This window comes from Procambarus clarkii, chromosome 93 (assembly GCF_040958095.1).
Source record: "Procambarus clarkii isolate CNS0578487 chromosome 93, FALCON_Pclarkii_2.0, whole genome shotgun sequence".
NCBI classification, from domain to species: domain Eukaryota; kingdom Metazoa; phylum Arthropoda; class Malacostraca; order Decapoda; family Cambaridae; genus Procambarus; species Procambarus clarkii.
In genome coordinates this window covers 6,835,413-6,859,361 of record NC_091242.1, presented here as the reverse complement: position 1 = coordinate 6,859,361, position 23,949 = coordinate 6,835,413, and the positions used below count along the sequence as shown (strand labels likewise).

Sequence of the window (23,949 nt, the reverse complement as noted above, 5' to 3'; positions counted from 1 at the left end):
TCAGGACAACAATTTTCTCATTATTCGTTTCACAAACAGGGGTTCAAAGTCTGACTAGTGCATCTGCAAACACCAGTTAACTATCAAACCTAATACATACAAAACATTGTAATCTAAATACCATTCAATCTACTACTTTCTCTTCAAATATTTTAGGAACCTCATATCCTGCTTTTTCTACAATATTATATAGAAGGGTGGAGCCTATCTCGATGAGATTACATTTGTACACTATCACCTTTCTATATTAGTCTTACTTTTAACAAGTGTACAACACAATTTACATGGGTAAGCGACTGCCTCAACTATAAACCTACAAATATTTCAAAACATTTATATGTAACATACTGAACTATCATTTCTTTATCGTATTTACACTTTCTATCTTTACTTAATACTATTCTTCCTACTTTCATACTATTTTAAACATACATGAAAACCATAATTTATATATACTCAACTTTAAATCTTCATTAACTTAAACATTTTATGCACCAACTTAATACATCATTCTGTACTATGACAATCATTTTTCACCAAGCCTTATTCATTTCCTATTCAACTGAAACCATTCGTCCATCATGACATTAACTTCAGCCTTTTAGTGTCCTCTACCAGGCCCCCATAGTTTCTCGCCAGGACCACAAGTCGACCATCCCTGCAATTAAATCTAGACTTCAGTATATAAACATGTATTTATTAACATTCTAAATGAGTTCAAACTTTTAAATACCAAACTTACATTACATTCGTTTCGAATACCTCTTAAAATCCCTTTGGGTACTTTAAAGTACAATGCAACTACTTTCTAGACAATTTTGGCTTCATTTTTAGTTCTATATTTCACTGGTCTTTTACACTAAGATACTTATTCGAAAATACAGCACTTTTTTATCCAAAATATTTTCACTGACGATATAAAAACCATTACCTCATAAACTTTGAGATTTTCAACCAATTCCGTTACTTCTCAGGGGGTGGCACAAATTTCCGACATCGCCACAACACATGCACGTAAATATGGCTCCTGGTCCTCTAGTTCTTCACCAGTCTCCCATACAAAGACACTCACCAAACCCCTCTTGTATAACCTGAAATTACATACTATTTCAAATGGTAAAGTACTAATGCATTTTTAACTACTTGAACCTATGGCTATTTTCCTATTTTATCACATTCATGTCAAACAACTCATTAAATCACAATACTTTCATACATCCATTTTTCTCTTATTATTTATGTTCAATGATTAACTACATCTAACTAAAGTACACATTTAGTGTCTAACCTCTAATATATTAAGAACTACACCTTCCTTTCTTCCAATATTATAAAGAAACGTCAAGCCTATCCAGGAGATTACCGTTTTACCATACAACCTTTCTATATTTTATAATTTTATTTTCCTAAAGCCTCACATTTGTCGTATTGCAATATATTCACTTCTTACATTGTAACCTTATGAGGAACACCTTAACTCAAACACAAGCAACATTTTTTATACAAACACCTTACTTTATTTTTCATATAACATTTTGTTTGTCAAGAAAAAACACAACCACAAGTTGCTGCCCATAATATTTTATTTGTGACACCATTGATGCATGCTATACTTTTAACTAAACTTAAACTTCTATATTTAGCCCATTTTCTGTTTTACAATTGCATTTCTCTCAAATTCTATATTTACTACATCCATTTTCACATTTTTCCCCATTAACCTTAATGTGTCATTTAACACATTCCTTCTGCTTTTTTTCCCTTATATCAAAAGTAAATACAATATTCACTACTGAATACTTATTCACGCTGATCCACACTCTTGTTTTGGTACTATTTAAATAAAATTTGAGGACCACAGTTTTTATACCCACTTACAACTATAAATTTTCTGTATTTGCATACATGCATTATCCTACATCCAAGATTAAGCTCTAGTGTACATGCCTAAAACCAAATTACACTAAACAGTTCTGTCACGTTCATATTTTCCAGCCTTCTGCCTATAATTTCCAAAAGCCTTATTTCCTTCCAACCAACTGAAGATTTTACTTCCTCAAATACCATCATCTCTTCAATAAGCATTCCTGCAATAAAATTTAAATTATTCATTTAGTATATATAAATGTACAGTATTAATTTCTTACGTTTTAATCATTTCGGTATTAAGTTTTCTTTATCAATTTATTTTACGATTCTATTAACAATTTGTTAAAACATGCATATAACAACATTTACAAACATTAAACTATATCCTTTCAGGAGCATTATACTACATGTACCATTTATTTCATCATCCCTCACCCTCCCCTACAACTTATCTACATAACCTAACTTTATTCCTTCCACATTTTATTCCCTGCATTACTATTGCAACAATAGAGACTTGCACAATGGAAAATGTCACATTAAGCTGAAACTGGATTTTCACACATGTTTATTCTAATGCACCTAACAATTTATCTATTTCATTCATCCCCCAATAACTATATATAATCAATCTTTGACAATATCAAAACCCTTACCTCATACTAAAACGGAGATTTTTCACATTCACTTACATTAGTCAGGGGTGAAATAGTCAATTCCCGCTTTTACTATTTCAGTATACACAACCCATGCATTACTATACATGGGTAGTGGTCCTTTACTTTCAACACTTCTACCATATGAAGACTCGCCAACACCCTCTCGTATAACCTGCAATTACGTCATTTGAGTTCAAAGAAATATTCAAAATTAGTCAACTGTTGACTACACATTTCAATTTATACACCAATAAATATGTTACTCCACCATTTCGCTTATGTATTTCCTATAAACTATCTAAACATTTATATTCTTTTACATCTGAAACAATTAATGTTTATGACCTGAAATAACGAAACTGCATATCCTAAAACCATGCCAAAACACCTCCGTTTACTTACTGCAATAATTTATACATTGAAAAGGTTAATGTTAACTACCATAGAACAGTCAATTTTTACCTACATGTTACATAAAACTATTTTATTTCAACTAATACTACATACAATTACATCAATAATCAATTCTACCAGTCACTACCTTCAACCCATCCAGCAACTAAATTCCACTCTTCTACACTATCGCCTCTAGCCAACACATTTATATACAAGCATCTCTCACCTGATTTCCCAACAACTCTTGGATGACTACCTTGTGTAAATATGTACTGTAGTCAAACACTCCTGAACAGTCGCGTTAACTTCAAACCACTAAGCTTTACCACGTTCTGGCAGCAAATTCCTCCAGCCAATCGGACCTAAAATAAACTTTTACATTTAATACACGTTCAAAGAGGAACCTATGCTCTCATAGATCAACTTACTAAAACACTTATGTCAATGTCTTACAGCTGCAATATCACCCAAGCTTTAAACCCTCATCAGCTCCATCCTTCTTACCCTGACATTGTTACAATTCATCCTCCAATATATTTTATCCCACACCCTCCTTTATTTAAATATTAAAAATAGGTACACATTACTTGAAAAACTTTTCACTCTTACCATTGTAAATTTTATACATTCTATTTCTTACATTTAAACCTAACTTCAACTTTCTGCAACAATAACTTAAGCTTATTTATCTAAACTACCTCGCATCGCCATGAAGAATTACAATTGAAAATTCATTTCTGATCTAACGTTATGAAATGTTTACAGCACTAACGTATGACATTTCCAATAACCGACTACATTCTTTCAGTGCCAATTATTTTCTTTACTCTAACACTAGAAACCCTTTAACAATCTCACTATTTTTTATCATAGTTAACCAACTTTACACAATTCCAGCCAACATTTATTACATTTTTCAATGCAATTCTAATAACAGTTTACACAATACCTCTTGTACCCAAAATTAGACCTGCAGCCTATTACACACAATTAACATTTTTAACATATTTACGCCAACATACAACTAACACTAATATCTTATGCACACAACTTATTTTTTTGCCATTTTAATACATTTACAAATGTACCAAACGCTAACCTCTCTACTAGACTTTCATGTTATATTTTTACTATTTATGCCAATCTTACCTATGCTTTTTCCCTTCTATTTTCATATAAAAGTGCTATTTACAACATCTATGAATAAATTTCAAAACTAAACACTGCAACTTTCACTTTCCTCCTACCAAACTTTAGACTGTATTCCATTTTCTTCTATCTTTAATCATTTTATTTTTTATCCTAATGCAACACTCCAGTCTTTGTCATTTCAATACATATCCAAATATACTACAAATCCCTAATATTCACCATCTTAAACAAAATAGCCATCTTCTACTTAAAACCTAAACTAACCTTTCTACGCTTAATACACAATCTCTGAACACTAATAGTACATGGGTGCTAAAGTAACATAATCATACATCTCACCCAGACACTTAAGTCTATACTACAAACTCCTACCTACTTCCTTACAATGTCTTACTATGCTGCACACATAAGAGATCTGAACAGCACAATGAGTTATTCAATAATACAACCACAACATTTCTTATTTTACTATTACTTATTCCACATTCTGGCAATTTCTCACATTCCTTGTGCACTTATTTACACGAAGTGAAGAGTTTACTTCCAATGACATCTTCAAATACCATCACTCTTGGACGCTCACGATTTCTGAAATTTAAATTTCTACATTAATAATGCAGTATTAACTTCCTTCTAACTACGTTTACACATTTTACAAATATTTAACCATTAACAGTTTACTTAATTCATACAAAATTAACACACTTCAAAAACACCATTTTAACTTAAATCTAAAACCAATTACATATGTAAATGTGTACTTACAAGTAACTCAATTTTTAGTCCTAAATTTAGTAACTTGAACCGTTAATTAACCTCAAAGTACTTTCTTATGTTAACTCTAGCCTCCCATTTCACTAACCACACTTATGCCCTTATATGCATTTCCAAAATGTCATTACTCTTAATTAAATTGCACATTTTATTTATTACCACAAACGCTTCTAAACATCCAGTATTAAAATTTTAACGACTTTGTAGATTATTCAATTTCACACTACCATATATATATTTTACAAACTCATTATACTCTTACCTATTTATCAACTACACGTCACCATTGCAATGCATTCCTTTATGTTAACTTGGCCCCAAAAAACAAAACTTATTTGTAATGTTAGGACAAAAATATACAAAGTTAATCATTACTATATTTGCATTTTTAGTCCATTCTTAAATTCTATACCATCACTAACTTAAACCCTATTGACATATCTTGAGTGCAAGGGGGGAGTTTTGTAAAACCCTGCTTTGTGCCTCTGAGACGCTCCAGGTTCAAGTAACTTCAATAGTACTTCCGTTTCAACTCTCGACCCTGTTCTAGCTCAGTCAATTAAGGCAGTGTCTGGGATGCTCCCGGACAGGTTCGATTCCTCGTCACAGCACTTGTGGATTTTTTCATTTCATGCATCACTTATTTGCGTTTACTGTTATCTTAATAAAAAATGTTAGGTTTGTGACAACATTAAATCTAATTTTATCAATTGCAGCTTCTACATGGAAATTTTATCCATGTATTGCCACAAATTTATAATGTCTTCATATTTTCATCCTAGCAAAACGTACACCCCAAACTACTTTACATTGCAAATGTGAACACTAACCTAAGTTTAAGAGCTTTTAGGACGATTCTAACTTAAACTCTTCATACCGTTTTCAATCTTTGCATTTGTAATAACCACAGTACAAGTACTATTCTCTTACCCTTTTCAAATTCAACATTTGAAAAGTATCTACACAACCTTCTGTAAAATTATTTTCATTTACATTAGCAACGTTACCATTTATAAAACAATAACTTATTTTAAGACAATTAGCAGACCCTATTACACGTTTTCTGCATTCTACCCATAAGACTTACGTTAACAATAACCCTGTCCCCCTCAAACTTAACGTGTCCCACCCCCAAATTTATTGCACTAAAAGAGTGCTATTTCCTCAAAAAGCCTCACCTCTTACTAAGGTACATTTAGCAATCCATCTGTCTGGGTGCGAATACTAATTTGCCGCTTAGCTGCTGTCAATGCACAGAGATGACAACCGACATCCATGTTTATACATGGTCTTAGTCCGAGAGGAAATTAACCCTCTAGTTCTTATTGGTTCCGGCGCACGAGTCACACAAACCACCTCTGGAACCACTTGAATTCACGTACTTTATTACTTCACATAACCTACAGTAGTAAATACTAGTGTACCATTAAATTTCATTTCCTATTTAAGGAAATTTAACCTATTCAAGATTTTATTTATCATACTGTTCCCCTTTCTCCATACATTCACAGCTCCCCACCCCTTTCCCCATCTACTTAAGCCAAATATTCTTTTATATCAAATCTTTCTACATCTTCACTCCTTATCCAACTCATTCTTAAACTATATCTAAATTTAATTTTATTAACCAGTCAAGTATTGCGCACAATTTTAAATATGTAAAACCTTATCTCTGACAAACCACCCCTCTTCCCCCCCCCCCCCAAATTACCACTTGCAAGTAATGTTCACTACTGAACTATTACTACACTATTTTTAAACCTTCCACCAAGTACTTTCCAATATTTACATCAACACTACATTCGTTCCTTTATTTAAATTACTCTACTACTTATTTCCCTAAAATACATCAAGTGGATTCTATATGTATACCAATTTTTACTCAACTGCTTTAACTACCTTTCAAATTAGATTTTCTTTAGCAGTTCTAATATGTACGCAAACTATTCACCGAAACACTACTCCTTACAAATTTCTCTACATACAATCGTTTCACAGTTTAGAAGGCCAAGTTCAATTTATCAAAACATTTCCTACACATTATGCCGCAATCATTTACCCTTTTAACAGTCGGCCCCTTTTTGATACACCTACTTTCCCTTGCAATTAAAGGGAATTTACACGTTCCTACCCTATTCTGTGTACATTATGACAACTTCCTCTACATTATCGCCTCTAGGCAACTCATGTATATACAAGCATGTCTCACCTCACTTGCCAACAACTTTCGTCGACGACTACCTTTGTGTACACATGATCCCTGTAGTTAAACGCTGGTGAATGGTCACATTAAGTTACAACCACTAGCCATTACTTCAGTGCCGTTTTTGCCAGCAAACTGCTCCAGCCAATCTTATGACCTAAAATAAAGTTACACATTTTAAATATATTTAATACAGGTTCAAACAGGAACCTGTGCTCCTCACAGATCCACTCTTACAAAAACACATTTATGTCTGTGCTACAGCTGCAATATCAGCAAAGTTTTCAATCCTCATCAACTTCACTCACGTTACCACGATACTGTAATGTCACTTACTTCAATGACCAAATAGATACACCTAACAAAGTACTATTATATATCAATTCCCATCATCCAATACATTACATCCCCACACCCTTTCTTCAAGTATTAGGAAGATGCGTACAGATTATCTCCGAAATAAACTTCACCCTATTACCGTCGTATTTTATATTTTGAGTCAGTCTTACATTTACACCTAACTTCCACTTTCTGCAACAATAACGTGCATTAAGCTCATTTCTCTAAACTACCTCACATGGCTATGAAAAGCAACACTGTCCATAAACAAAAATTCCATTAAAAAACTTCCGATCTTTAATGTCCCGAGATCTTAACACTAAGGTATCACATTTTTACTGAGTGACTACCTTTCTACACTTTCAAAACTTGACACTAAAACCTTTAACTATTACTATTGTTTATCATATTGTTAACCAACTTTACACAATTCCACCAACATTTTAATACCAACTCAATTTTTCAATGTAACTGTCAGAAAATTCTATTCACATTTTACACCACCTAATATAACCACAATTAAACTTTGGGACTAATCACATCCCCTCAATGCCTACCATATCCACTTTTAACATTCAATTATGCCATGCCCATGGGGAGCCAGTCGGCCGAGCGGACAGCACGCTGGCTTGTGATCCTGGGTTCGATCCCAGGCGCCGGCGAGAAACAATGGGCAGAGTTTTTCACCCTATGCTCCTCTTACCTAGCAGTAAAATAGGTACCTGCCCGTTAGTCAGCTGTCACGGGCTGCTTTCTGGGGGTAGAAGGCTGGTCGAGGACCAGCCCACAGGGACACTAAAAACCTATAAATCTTCAAGACAACCTCAAGATGTACAACTTTCCCCATAATATATCTCTTGTACATCTATGTTGTTCCTATTGTAATATTTATAAATGTACTAAACACTAACATCGCTACTACACTTATTATATTTTTGCTATTTATGCCTATCTTTATTGTTATGCTTTTCAGGTCAATTTTTCCCCTTGCATTTCCATATTATTCTGATATTTGCAACGTCTATAAAAAAACTTTCACAATAACACCATAAATTTTCTCATACCCATCTTTCACAAACTATTGTAGTCCTTTTTTTCTATCTTTACCAAATTCACACAAGTTTTATTTTTTATACTGATGCAACAATTTACTCATACCTTAATACATGTCCAAATGTACTACAATTCCTAACTATTCCCACTATCATAAACCCAATAGCCATTTTCTACTTACAAACCAATCTAACATTTATAAGCTTGCCTTACCTTGAGGTTAACTTAGTGCTTCTGGGCCTTAGCGTCCTTGCGGCCCGGTCGTCAACCAGGCCTCCTGGTTCTCCAGACTGTTGGACGCGGCTGCTCACAGCCTGGTTGATCAGGTATCCTTTGGAGGTGCTTATCCAGTTCTCTTTAACACTGAGGGAATTGCCAGTTATGCCCCTTATGTGTAGTGAAAGCGTGTTGAACAGTCTTGGCCCTCTGATGATAGAGTTCTCTCAGAGTACCTGTTGCACCTCTACTTTTCAACGGGGGTATTCTGCACATCCTGCGGAATTAATACAATCTCTCAACCAAAATAGTACATACATCCTATATTAATCTTATGATTATGTTACTTTAGTGTCTGGCGAGGGAAAACTGCAGCTAATGTCAATACTATGCTCCCATTATTATGTCATACTATAATGACAAACTATGCTGCACACTTACGTTATCTAAACAGCAGAATGTTATGCACCGATACAAAATTTTACTTATTCCACTTTCTAGCTCTGATTTCTCTGAAGTGTTATTTATTGATTTCCATCAAGTGAAGAATAATTCCAGTAACGCCTTCAAATACGATCAATCTTGAACACTAACCATTCCTGCAATTATATTTAAATTATTCATTTGCTATATAAATTACGTATTATTAACTTGCTTCAAACATGCTTGAAGGTTTTTCATATACTATTTAACAATTATTATTAACAGTTTAGTCAAATACTACAAAATTAAGACAAACTTTTTCCCACTTACTGTTCAAAACCAACTGTACTCCCGTCTACACATTTACACCTAACATTTTTTTACTACACTTTTCATAACGTCAACAATCTATTAACCAACTACTTTCTCATTAACTTCGCCTGCCATTTTTCTTTATACGTGCACTTAAGCCCTTTATAGTAATAACAGATTTAAAAACGACATCTAGCAATATTTTCACACGTTTCCTATCACATGACCACGAACACTTCTAAACATTCACACACACATCCAACAACTTTTAGTCTACATTATTACATTACTAAAACTAGACCATAACATTTGATATTGGTATATTTCACAATATTTCACTCATTTCAAGCAACTTACATTTTACTAATCTTACCTATTTCTATAATTATCACTCAAACTTAACGTAACATTTTAGATTTGGATAACCAAAATTTTTATATCTTGCTAGAGATTTTTGCTTCACTACCTACATACCTTTCCCAACTTGAACCATCATAAACTAAAACTTCCAGCCAAGAGCTCTAGACAACAGCATTTAATTATTTTATTTTATTTATTAGACTTCGGTTAATGTAATATACCCCAAGTCATTTATTATTGAGGCCCTTCAATTTCCCTGATCATTTTGCCAATTTCTCCAAATCAATTCCCATACCACTATCTACTAACACTAATCTCAAAAACCTAACCACTGGTTCAAACGAGTTGGCAACAACCCCAGCACTCGATAGATGCACCCCATACCGAGCATACATCTCATTTCTTCCATACAAGTGTTCCCAGTTGTCCGAGATATTTCATTTGATTTGCAATCTTTCCAGCCTGCAATTGACACAAAGTGCCCTCGACATCCATTCCCCACTCCCTTTCTTGGAAGGGATCTATATATGATCGGGAGTCCTCCCTTGCTCCTAACCAATTCTATTCCTGTCTTTAATCTATTAGTTCCTCACTCCTAACTCGCCCAACATCATTACCCCCTGCGCTAATACAAATAATGGGTTTGTTCCCATTTCCCATCATAATCTCATGTTTCCAACAATATCACAAATACCACCTCCTGGATAGCAAACCCTTAACCTGTTCCCCTTATCTCTAGCACAAAACATTGTTTAAATACCTAACCTGGGAATCCCTCAGTCGTTCCTCACTTTAGGGCACTTTGAGGGACCTGCGCTTCAATGCTCTTCGTTGCTTTGCCTTCGCCTCTTTGAACTACAGGTTCACCACAGCACTCGTCCTCTAACACATCAAATGTGTTTTGAAGTCCTTGGGCTATTAGGTGTCTGTTTTGCCAAGGTCTTAACATCCATTCTTTACAACTTGCCAAGACGAGGTTTTTAATAATGGTCGCCTCCTTTGCTTCTTTCTGAAGACGTTTCAGCTGTCGTACCACCTCCCGTAGCGAATCCAGCTCTGTCCTCGCCTTTAACTAGATTCACTAGTTCCTTCACTAATCCTTCCATTATTGCTGTAATAATAATGGAATCTCAGCACCAGCTAACAACCTTTCACTAACACTTTTTTTACTAGTTTTCATAACGTAAACCGCCTGTTAATAAACTACTTTTCCCAACTAGGATGCCTTTTTTCTTTATACACACTAAAGCCCTTAATAGTAATAGATTGATGAAATTCAAACTACTACTTTTTCATTACATTCACTTTTCTAAACGTTCACAGTATTACATACCTAAAGACTAGATTATGGTATAGTTTGTAATAACATGGGATAAACTATTTTATATGCATTTCCTAACTAGGATTAACTTATGTACTATTATTTTCATTTCCAGTACATTCCTATAATGTACTAATCTGAATAAATTCTATCAAACTTTACCCAACATTTATAATTCACATTTGTAAATCTTTTCACTAATTCCATTGCACCTTCTCTACATTTAAATTAAATTCATGTATTGTCAACGTATAACATTTCGATTTCTATATTTTCATTCAAGCAAAACTTTTATAGCTGAACAACATTTTCAATATGAACTAGGTAAATGCTAACTTTCAATTCTATTAAGAGCCTTTCGTAGCATTCTAACTTTTGCTCTTTGTACCAAATCTCAAATCTGAATATCCAAACTACAGGTACTACTCGTGCCCTTTCCAATTTCCATACTAAATTTTGGCACGTACCTGTACATCTCAGTAAAATTAGCACATTGAATATTCAATTTCCCTTTATTGCAATTTTCGTCACATTCATAAAACCATGCCTTAATCTAGACACCATAACCTATTACACGTTTTCTGTATTGTACCAATAACACTTCAACATTAAAGATAAAAGTGTCCCCCTGCAACTTGCAAGGTGTGGCAGTCAAAGTAAATGCTAATTCCATAAAATGAAGAGCCTCACCTCTTAGTAAAGTACATTTACCACAATCCGTCAGTCTGGAGACGAACTAGTTAGTTGCCGATTTACCGGTGTCTATATAAAGAAATCGTCAACGAACATGCAGGTTTATACATGGTCTTAGTCCTCAGGAAATTCAGGATCTACTTTACAATTCTCCCGACGCAAGAGTCACACCAACCCTCCTCTGGAACTACCTGAAATTACGTAATTTCCATCAGTTCAACTACACTACTAAATACTAGTGTACCATTAGTTTTCATTTCCCATTTTAGGAATTAATAAACACTTATTCAAGATCATTATTTCATATTATTTCCACTTATCAGTACATTCACGACTCCCTTTTCAACCTACTTAAACCTAAATATTTTATATTTCTAAACCTTTTACTGGATCTTTACTAAAGCAAAGTTATTCCTTAAGCCATTTCTAAATTTTATTCTATCTTTTCAGTCATTCTTACTCATGTTAACAAACACTGCCCTACGACAATAGTCTAGTCTTATCTACAACTTTAAACGTTACGTAAAATACATTTAAGGAACCCCCCCCCCCCCAACAAACATTTTATGTACAAAGCTAAACTTTGTACACAGTACAAGCCATCCACCAACTATTAAAAATTTACAGTATACCTCAACACTAACCTCCTTCCTTTACTCATTCACGTTGAGGTGCTTCTGGGGCTTAGCGTCCCCGCGGCCCGGTCGTCTACCAGCCCTCTGAACTATTCAGTATTAAACCATTAACCTACAATACATCAAGTGGACTATTTAAAAGTTTACCCTATTTTACTTTACTCCCTTAACTCTGCCTTTCAAATCACGTTGTACCGATCAGGTCAACTATGCAGGCAAACTTCACTATAACACTAGCATTCCTGGTTACAGATTTCTGAACTTTCTTTACCATCTACATCGAATTCTTAACAGTAAAACGATTCTATGTTACTATTAATAAAACACTTGCCAGACATTACGCAGCAATCATGAACCTTTAAAGTCGATCCCCATTCTGGTATACCTACTTTCCCTTGCAATTTAATTCACTTTACATTTTTTAAACTTCGTTCTTCAGTAAATCTAGATTCCTAGTTCCTCTAGAAGGAACTATACCACCTCTATAGGCAACCCGTGTATGTACATGCAAGTCTTACCCAATTTGCAGAGAAAGCGTGGACGATCACCTTCCTTGTGTAGAAGGAGTAGACTAGCAAAGCCTCGTGAACGGTCATGCACCAACCACAAGGCATCATCACCACGACTACATTGCAGGTTTCAACCGGAAACTGCCCATCTTACCTAAAATTAAGTAGTCTTGCCACAGTATGTCACTTTATACATTTCAGATTAATTATTTCTGTACCTATGGCCAAATTTTTAGTATTCCACTTTGCAACTGCAGTTTCAATTTTTTTTTTAACGTTTATTTCCATTTACCACTCGCCAAACTGAACACTTTGGGTCAATGACCCCATCTAACCAGTATTTTGTTCGTCTAGTGCCATTAGAAATCTGTGGGAACCGACCTGTGAGATTTATATTTATTTAATTTATATGAATTTATATTTACGTTAATTTATATACTTCGATAGCAATTTGTATAATAAGGGGACTGTATTTCTGCAATAATCTCAACCTCACAAATCGATCCTCTACACATTAGGGGGGTTTATTAAATGAATTTATATGCAGCCAATCAAACTACAGTATTAACTACATACATTGAAAAGGTTCCTTATCTTATAGTACAGCAGGTTAGTCCACCAGGTATAACTAGGGTGTAGACACCAAATTATCCTCTTTGAGGTAGCTTCCATCACCAGTAACTGATGCACAAAGCCTTCCTCGTCTTGACCTGTTAAAAGGGCGCTAGCTGTAAAGCCAGAATCCTATATATGACAAGTATATCAGAGAAAACACTATACATGGAACAATAAAGACCTGGCTTAATTACCTTTAGTTTGAGGCTATGTCATGCTCTAACAGGATCACCCTATATAATGACATTAATGGCCATAAATGAAAATAAACGGGTTTCGGAAAGAAATCTTAACTTGAATTTGTTGACAGCGTGTTGAAAATGGTACACTTTTGGTTTCCATAACACCACGTCCAAGTAAAATTAACAGGAGCCGAATTTGCTCCCGTGTGAGCCTCTGGTCTCAGTATCAACAATGGCTGCCCTCCTTCCCCACTCCTGCCTGGCTTACATTGTCCACATGACAAGTGATAGAAGGGTCACATTACTCTACTTTAATATTGATAATTAAGTTAATTATATAAGATGTTTTTTATGATGGTAAAGTCCAAAGACTAATGTATTTTAGAATAATTCCCAGCAGAATAGCTGGTGAGTTTATAATAGTATGTGGTGATATCCCGTTTTCTTTAGACGGTAATTTCACTACAAGTTACGTTTTCTATGGGTAACTTGTTTATACAATACAGCTATTATCTGTATGATTATTAAATGGTGTCGGATTTTCCGACATCTACTTTTAAGCCATGATAATGGTCAGTTGTCAAACTATAGTAACCCCATATTGCGTTACTGAAATGTCACGCTATCATACCTAAACCACACAGTCATTTACTTTAACATCTGGTAAACTAACCAAAAAAAATATCCAACACTCGTACCCAGAAAAAATTACATCTTTGCCACTAAAATTCAAGCAACATCATTATATCTTCAGTAACGTTAAGAAACAAGTATCCCAGTTCTTAAATACCTTCATCCAAGACTTAACTGATCAAAATGGCAACGGGTTAACTCTTGCAAACCAAAGCCCCCTTGTTAACTTTACATATCCCACAACTACAGTTCAGTCGATCTAAGTCCCACCCTGCCCCCACCCCATCTCATCTTTAACATTTCTAAAAATAAAGGTCTAAATGCATCCACGGACACAAACTGCAAACAAAGAAATTTGATTATCTACTGGTTATAATTTAGAAACTTTCTAACCTTTTCATGCTCCAGTAAACAGGAAACACCCCTCCCCTGTGGTGGGAGAGGTTTCTTTGGCTTTAAACTTATTAGGTAGTGGTATCAATTTATCTGGAACAAGAATATTATAAGTACGCATTTATGGAAGATATTATGCCAAAATCAGGGAAACAGTTTGCCATCAAAATAAATTACAAAATATTACACAAACAGGAGTACGTACAAGAAACTATTTAAACTTTAAATCATCTTTCCTACACAAATATATTGAACCTACCGAAACGTGCCCGATTGTAAAAAGATTTTAATACGAAACTGATTTAAACTTGCACTACACGAGGAAGGGGGGAATAGCCACATTTTGGAAATGGAAATGTCTAAAATAGGGAATGTCAACCGACCAAATAACCATTTCCCTACATTTAAACTAAAACAAATACTTATATTAATTAAGGGTGCCATTACCTCCCGATTTGCCAAAAATTTCAATAAATGAAAACCAGTTCGATTTCAAACTTTTGACGAGTTGTACATGAAGTGTTCCATCTGGCCAAGTCTCGGCATCGTATCATAAATAAGCGAGACAATATTGAAGGCGTCAAAATTTCCAAAAATGGTCAAAAACCGATTAACAGGAGTGTAAACTGAAATCACATCTGAATGCTATCTCAATAGCATATATTAAAATAAAATTTTTGTTATTACATAAAAAATTTAAGTTAAGTGTTCCCAATTTTTTTTTTCCTGGTATTTTTGCCATTTCAAATTGGGTAAAGGCATGGCTACACCAAAGAACAGTTTGTATAAAAGGGGTTAACTATGGGAAAAGGCTCCAACTAGTGCCTCAACGCAGTCCTGGGACCTCTTATTCATAATTTATAAATTTTTATTCACGTTTTACCAGCATCATTTGCACATTTGCCTACACAAATCTATGGAAAAACACGGAAACTCACCATTCAAGGTGATCTAAATAGGGTTTGGAAATGCTCAAAAGATTGACAGATGCAGTTGCCGATGCTGACAAATTTAAGGTAGAGGCTAGGTAATTTAAAAATACGACCTTTATAGTGTGGAAATTGTGAAAGGGATCCAAGATTTATGATTCAGATAACTAGCTGAAGATATTTAACATTCAATCTAAAATGTACATGACCATTCACATACCTGTTCTAATTGCAGGAAAAGCCTAATCATGCTTTTTATACAACCAAGTTTCGACATGCCCTGCACTCGTCAAATTTACAAATTTAAAGATTTCAAAGGTACGAGTCTCAACTTCCCCACTCAAAAATTAAAAAGCTTTACCAATTTCCTACCAAGTATTTATACATTATACCTAAACTTTACCATTACACGTTACCTACATTAATAAAGGTCCGCCTACGCTTATACTCAAAACTGGAATTTATTGAAATATCAATTATCAATAAATTCCAGTTTTGAGTATAAGCGTAGGCGGACCTTTATTAATGTAGGTAACGTGTAATGGTAAAGTTTAGGTATAATGTATAAATACTTGGTAGGAAATTGGTAAAGCTTTTTAATTTTTGAGTGGGGAAGTTGAGACTCGTACCTTTGAAATCTTTAAATTTGTAAATTTGACGAGTGCAGGGCATGTCGAAACTTGGTTGTATAAAAAGCATGATTAGGCTTTTCCTGCAATTAGAACAGGTATGTGAATGGTCATGTACATTTTAGATTGAATGTTAAATATCTTCAGCTAGTTATCTGAATCATAAATCTTGGATCCCTTTCACAATTTCCACACTATAAAGGTCGTATTTTTAAATTACCTAGCCTCTACCTTAAATTTGTCAGCATCGGCAACTGCATCTGTCAATCTTTTGAGCATTTCCAAACCCTATTTAGATCACCTTGAATGGTGAGTTTCCGTGTTTTCCATAGATTTGTGTAGGCAAATGTGCAAATGATGCTGGTAAAACGTGAATAAAAATTTATAAATTATGAATAAGAGGTCCCAGGACTGCGTTGAGGCACTAGTTGGAGCCTTTTCCCATAGTTAACCCCTTTTATACAAACTGTTCTTTGGTGTAGCCATGCCTTTACCCAATTTGAAATGGCAAAAATACCAGGAAAAAAAAATTGGGAACACTTAACTTAAATTTTTTATGTAATAACAAAAATTTTATTTTAATATATGCTATTGAGATAGCATTCAGATGTGATTTCAGTTTACACTCCTGTTAATCGGTTTTTGACCATTTTTGGAAATTTTGACGCCTTCAATATTGTCTCGCTTATTTATGATACGATGCCGAGACTTGGCCAGATGGAACACTTCATGTACAACTCGTCAAAAGTTTGAAATCGAACTGGTTTTCATTTATTGAAATTTTTGGCAAATCGGGAGGTAATGGCACCCTTAATTAATATAAGTATTTGTTTTAGTTTAAATGTAGGGAAATGGTTATTTGGTCGGTTGACATTCCCTATTTTAGACATTTCCATTTCCAAAATGTGGCTATTCCCCCCTTCCTCGTGTAGTGCAAGTTTAAATCAGTTTCGTATTAAAATCTTTTTACAATCGGGCACGTTTCGGTAGGTTCAATATATTTGTGTAGGAAAGATGATTTAAAGTTTAAATAGTTTCTTGTACGTACTCCTGTTTGTGTAATATTTTGTAATTTATTTTGATGGCAAACTGTTTCCCTGATTTTGGCATAATATCTTCCATAAATGCGTACTTATAATATTCTTGTTCCAGATAAATTGATACCACTACCTAATAAGTTTAAAGCCAAAGAAACCTCTCCCACCACAGGGGAGGGGTGTTTCCTGTTTACTGGAGCATGAAAAGGTTAGAAAGTTTCTAAATTATAACCAGTAGATAATCAAATTTCTTTGTTTGCAGTTTGTGTCCGTGGATGCATTTAGACCTTTATTTTTAGAAATGTTAAAGATGAGATGGGGTGGGGGCAGGGTGGGACTTAGATCGACTGAACTGTAGTTGTGGGATATGTAAAGTTAACAAGGGGGCTTTGGTTTGCAAGAGTTAACCCGTTGCCATTTTGATCAGTTAAGTCTTGGATGAAGGTATTTAAGAACTGGGATACTTGTTTCTTAACGTTACTGAAGATATAATGATGTTGCTTGAATTTTAGTGGCAAAGATGTAATTTTTCTGGGTACGAGTGTTGGATATTTTTTTTGGTTAGTTTACCAGATGTTAAAGTAAATGACTGTGTGGTTTAGGTATGATAGCGTGACATTTCAGTAACGCAATATGGGGTTACTATAGTTTGACAACTGACCATTATCATGGCTTAAAAGTAGATGTCGGAAAATCCGACACCATTTAATAATCATACAGATAATAGCTGTATTGTATAAACAAGTTACCCATAGAAAACGTAACTTGTAGTGAAATTACCGTCTAAAGAAAACGGGATATCACCACATACTATTATAAACTCACCAGCTATTCTGCTGGGAATTATTCTAAAATACATTAGTCTTTGGACTTTACCATCATAAAAACATCTTATATAAATTAACTTAATTATCAATATTAAAGTAGAGTAAATGTGACCCTTCTATCACTTGTCATGTGGACAATGTAAGCCAGGCAGGAGTGGGGAAGGAGGGCAGCCATTGTTGATACTGAGACCAGAGGCTCACACGGGAGCAAATTCGGCTCCTGTTAATTTTACTTGGACGTGGTGTTATGGAAACCAAAAGTGTACCATTTTCAACACGCTGTCAACAAATTCAAGTTAAGATTTCTTTCCGAAACCCGTTTATTTTCATTTATGGCCATTAATGTCATTATATAGGGTGATCCTGTTAGAGCATGACATAGCCTCAAACTAAAGGTAATTAAGCCAGGTCTTTATTGTTCCATGTATAGTGTTTTCTCTGATATACTTGTCATATATAGGATTCTGGCTTTACAGCTAGCGCCCTTTTAACAGGTCAAGACGAGGAAGGCTTTGTGCATCAGTTACTGGGTGATGGAAGCTACCTCAAAGAGGATAATTTGGTGTCTACACCCTAGTTATACCTGGTGGACTAACCTGCTGTACTATAAGATAAGGAACCTTTTCAATGTATGTAGTTAATACTGTAGTTTGATTGGCTGCATATAAATTCATTTAATAAACCCCCCTAATGTGTAGAGGATCGATTTGTGAGGTTGAGATTATTGCAGAAATACAGTCCCCTTATTATACAAATTGCTATCGAAGTATATAAATTAACGTAAATATAAATTCATATAAATTAAATAAATATAAATCTCACAGGTCGGTTCCCACAGATTCTAATGGCACTAGACGAACAAAATACTGGTTAGATGGGGTCATTTGACCCAAAGTGTTCAGTTTGGCGAGTGGTAAATGGAAATAACGTTAAAAAAAATTGAAACTGCAGTTGCAAAGTGGAATACTAAAAATTTGGCCATAGGTACAGAAATAATTAATCTGAAATGTATAAAGTGACATACTGTGGCAAGACTACTTAATTTTAGGTAAGATGGGCAGTTTCCGGTTGAAACCTGCAATGTAGTCGTGGTGATGATGCCTTGTGGTTGGTGCATGACCGTTCACGAGGCTTTGCTAGTCTACTCCTTCTACACAAGGAAGGTGATCGTCCACGCTTTCTCTGCAAATTGGGTAAGACTTGCATGTACATACACGGGTTGCCTATAGAGGTGGTATAGTTCCTTCTAGAGGAACTAGGAATCTAGATTTACTGAAGAACGAAGTTTAAAAAATGTAAAGTGAATTAAATTGCAAGGGAAAGTAGGTATACCAGAATGGGGATCGACTTTAAAGGTTCATGATTGCTGCGTAATGTCTGGCAAGTGTTTTATTAATAGTAACATAGAATCGTTTTACTGTTAAGAATTCGATGTAGATGGTAAAGAAAGTTCAGAAATCTGTAACCAGGAATGCTAGTGTTATAGTGAAGTTTGCCTGCATAGTTGACCTGATCGGTACAACGTGATTTGAAAGGCAGAGTTAAGGGAGTAAAGTAAAATAGGGTAAACTTTTAAATAGTCCACTTGATGTATTGTAGGTTAATGGTTTAATACTGAATAGTTCAGAGGGCTGGTAGACGACCGGGCCGCGGGACGCTAAGCCCCAGAAGCACCTCAACGTGAATGAGTAAAGGAAGGAGGTTAGTGTTGAGGTATACTGTAAATTTTTAATAGTTGGTGGATGGCTTGTACTGTGTACAAAGTTTAGCTTTGTACATAAAATGTTTGTTGGGGGGGGGGGGTTCCTTAAATGTATTTTACGTAACGTTTAAAGTTGTAGATAAGACTAGACTATTGTCGTAGGGCAGTGTTTGTTAACATGAGTAAGAATGACTGAAAAGATAGAATAAAATTTAGAAATGGCTTAAGGAATAACTTTGCTTTAGTAAAGATCCAGTAAAAGGTTTAGAAATATAAAATATTTAGGTTTAAGTAGGTTGAAAAGGGAGTCGTGAATGTACTGATAAGTGGAAATAATATGAAATAATGATCTTGAATAAGTGTTTATTAATTCCTAAAATGGGAAATGAAAACTAATGGTACACTAGTATTTAGTAGTGTAGTTGAACTGATGGAAATTACGTAATTTCAGGTAGTTCCAGAGGAGGGTTGGTGTGACTCTTGCGTCGGGAGAATTGTAAAGTAGATCCTGAATTTCCTGAGGACTAAGACCATGTATAAACCTGCATGTTCGTTGACGATTTCTTTATATAGACACCGGTAAATCGGCAACTAACTAGTTCGTCTCCAGACTGACGGATTGTGGTAAATGTACTTTACTAAGAGGTGAGGCTCTTCATTTTATGGAATTAGCATTTACTTTGACTGCCACACCTTGCAAGTTGCAGGGGGACACTTTTATCTTTAATGTTGAAGTGTTATTGGTACAATACAGAAAACGTGTAATAGGTTATGGTGTCTAGATTAAGGCATGGTTTTATGAATGTGACGAAAATTGCAATAAAGGGAAATTGAATATTCAATGTGCTAATTTTACTGAGATGTACAGGTACGTGCCAAAATTTAGTATGGAAATTGGAAAGGGCACGAGTAGTACCTGTAGTTTGGATATTCAGATTTGAGATTTGGTACAAAGAGCAAAAGTTAGAATGCTACGAAAGGCTCTTAATAGAATTGAAAGTTAGCATTTACCTAGTTCATATTGAAAATGTTGTTCAGCTATAAAAGTTTTGCTTGAATGAAAATATAGAAATCGAAATGTTATACGTTGACAATACATGAATTTAATTTAAATGTAGAGAAGGTGCAATGGAATTAGTGAAAAGATTTACAAATGTGAATTATAAATGTTGGGTAAAGTTTGATAGAATTTATTCAGATTAGTACATTATAGGAATGTACTGGAAATGAAAATAGTACATAAGTTAATCCTAGTTAGGAAATGCATATAAAATAGTTTATCCCATGTTATTACAAACTATACCATAATCTAGTCTTTAGGTATGTAATACTGTGAACGTTTAGAAAAGTGAATGTAATGAAAAAGTAGTAGTTTGAATTTCATCAATCTATTACTATTAAGGGCTTTAGTGTGTATAAAGAAAAAAGGCATCCTAGTTGGGAAAAGTAGTTTATTAACAGGCGGTTTACGTTATGAAAACTAGTAAAAAAGTGTTAGTGAAAGGTTGTTAGCTGGTGCTGAGATTCCATTATTATTACAGCAATAATGGAAGGATTAGTGAAGGAACTAGTGAATCTAGTTAAAGGCGAGGACAGAGCTGGATTCGCTACGGGAGGTGGTACGACAGCTGAAACGTCTTCAGAAAGAAGCAAAGGAGGCGACCATTATTAAAAACCTCGTCTTGGCAAGTTGTAAAGAATGGATGTTAAGACCTTGGCAAAACAGACACCTAATAGCCCAAGGACTTCAAAACACATTTGATGTGTTAGAGGACGAGTGCTGTGGTGAACCTGTAGTTCAAAGAGGCGAAGGCAAAGCAACGAAGAGCATTGAAGCGCAGGTCCCTCAAAGTGCCCTAAAGTGAGGAACGACTGAGGGATTCCCAGGTTAGGTATTTAAACAATGTTTTGTGCTAGAGATAAGGGGAACAGGTTAAGGGTTTGCTATCCAGGAGGTGGTATTTGTGATATTGTTGGAAACATGAGATTATGATGGGAAATGGGAACAAACCCATTATTTGTATTAGCGCAGGGGTAATGATGTTGGGCGAGTTAGGAGTGAGGAACTAATAGATTAAAGACAGGAATAGAATTGGTTAGGAGCAAGGGAGGACTCCCGATCATATATAGATCCCTTCCAAGAAAGGGAGTGGGGAATGGATGTCGAGGGCACTTTGTGTCAATTGCAGGCTGGAAAGATTGCAAATCAAATGAAATATCTCGGACAACTGGGAACACTTGTATGGAAGAAATGAGATGTATGCTCGGTATGGGGTGCATCTATCGAGTGCTGGGGTTGTTGCCAACTCGTTTGAACCAGTGGTTAGGTTTTTGAGATTAGTGTTAGTAGATAGTGGTATGGGAATTGATTTGGAGAAATTGGCAAAATGATCAGGGAAATTGAAGGGCCTCAATAATAAATGACTTGGGGTATATTACATTAACCGAAGTCTAATAAATAAAATAAAATAATTAAATGCTGTTGTCTAGAGCTCTTGGCTGGAAGTTTTAGTTTATGATGGTTCAAGTTGGGAAAGGTATGTAGGTAGTGAAGCAAAAATCTCTAGCAAGATATAAAAATTTTGGTTATCCAAATCTAAAATGTTACGTTAAGTTTGAGTGATAATTATAGAAATAGGTAAGATTAGTAAAATGTAAGTTGCTTGAAATGAGTGAAATATTGTGAAATATACCAATATCAAATGTTATGGTCTAGTTTTAGTAATGTAATAATGTAGACTAAAAGTTGTTGGATGTGTGTGTGAATGTTTAGAAGTGTTCGTGGTCATGTGATAGGAAACGTGTGAAAATATTGCTAGATGTCGTTTTTAAATCTGTTATTACTATAAAGGGCTTAAGTGCACGTATAAAGAAAAATGGCAGGCGAAGTTAATGAGAAAGTAGTTGGTTAATAGATTGTTGACGTTATGAAAAGTGTAGTAAAAAAATGTTAGGTGTAAATGTGTAGACGGGAGTACAGTTGGTTTTGAACAGTAAGTGGGAAAAAGTTTGTCTTAATTTTGTAGTATTTGACTAAACTGTTAATAATAATTGTTAAATAGTATATGAAAAACCTTCAAGCATGTTTGAAGCAAGTTAATAATACGTAATTTATATAGCAAATGAATAATTTAAATATAATTGCAGGAATGGTTAGTGTTCAAGATTGATCGTATTTGAAGGCGTTACTGGAATTATTCTTCACTTGATGGAAATCAATAAATAACACTTCAGAGAAATCAGAGCTAGAAAGTGGAATAAGTAAAATTTTGTATCGGTGCATAACATTCTGCTGTTTAGATAACGTAAGTGTGCAGCATAGTTTGTCATTATAGTATGACATAATAATGGGAGCATAGTATTGACATTAGCTGCAGTTTTCCCTCGCCAGACACTAAAGTAACATAATCATAAGATTAATATAGGATGTATGTACTATTTTGGTTGAGAGATTGTATTAATTCCGCAGGATGTGCAGAATACCCCCGTTGAAAAGTAGAGGTGCAACAGGTACTCTGAGAGAACTCTATCATCAGAGGGCCAAGACTGTTCAACACGCTTTCACTACACATAAGGGGCATAACTGGCAATTCCCTCAGTGTTAAAGAGAACTGGATAAGCACCTCCAAAGGATACCTGATCAACCAGGCTGTGAGCAGCCGCGTCCAACAGTCTGGAGAACCAGGAGGCCTGGTTGACGACCGGGCCGCAAGGACGCTAAGGCCCAGAAGCACTAAGTTAACCTCAAGGTAAGGCAAGCTTATAAATGTTAGATTGGTTTGTAAGTAGAAAATGGCTATTGGGTTTATGATAGTGGGAATAGTTAGGAATTGTAGTACATTTGGACATGTATTAAGGTATGAGTAAATTGTTGCATCAGTATAAAAAATAAAACTTGTGTGAATTTGGTAAAGATAGAAAAAAAGGACTACAATAGTTTGTGAAAGATGGGTATGAGAAAATTTATGGTGTTATTGTGAAAGTTTTTTTATAGACGTTGCAAATATCAGAATAATATGGAAATGCAAGGGGAAAAATTGACCTGAAAAGCATAACAATAAAGATAGGCATAAATAGCAAAAATATAA

At 34.8% G+C, this 23,949-nt stretch overlaps 2 long non-coding RNA genes across 8 annotated transcripts; one reads left to right on the top strand and one right to left on the bottom strand.

Annotated features, from left to right (window-relative positions):
• Positions 1-234: 234 nt before the first annotated feature.
• LOC123746925 (uncharacterized) lies at positions 235-14,851 on the bottom strand. 6 transcript variants are annotated; one of them, XR_011226082.1, is made up of 12 exons: positions 14,738-14,851; positions 12,924-13,068; positions 11,768-11,961; positions 10,522-10,867; positions 9,103-9,260; positions 8,659-8,938; positions 7,060-7,210; positions 4,552-4,664; positions 3,151-3,286; positions 2,562-2,700; positions 932-1,091; positions 235-658 (listed from the first exon to the last, which is right to left on the bottom strand). It is a non-coding gene; the product is annotated as an uncharacterized lncRNA (long non-coding RNA). The 6 variants fall into 6 exon arrangements; XR_011226079.1 differs by lacking the exons at positions 235-658; positions 932-1,091 and adding an exon at positions 1,491-2,087 and having other exon boundaries at positions 4,546-4,664; XR_011226078.1 differs by lacking the exons at positions 235-658; positions 932-1,091 and adding an exon at positions 1,491-2,087.
• Positions 14,852-17,422: 2,571 nt separating this feature from the next.
• LOC138359752 (uncharacterized) lies at positions 17,423-23,606 on the top strand. 2 transcript variants are annotated; one of them, XR_011226051.1, is made up of 6 exons: positions 17,423-17,540; positions 18,654-19,352; positions 20,313-20,506; positions 21,403-21,748; positions 23,009-23,166; positions 23,331-23,606. It is a non-coding gene; the product is annotated as an uncharacterized lncRNA (long non-coding RNA). The 2 variants fall into 2 exon arrangements; XR_011226052.1 differs by having other exon boundaries at positions 17,428-17,540; positions 19,208-19,352.
• Positions 23,607-23,949: the final 343 nt, after the last annotated feature.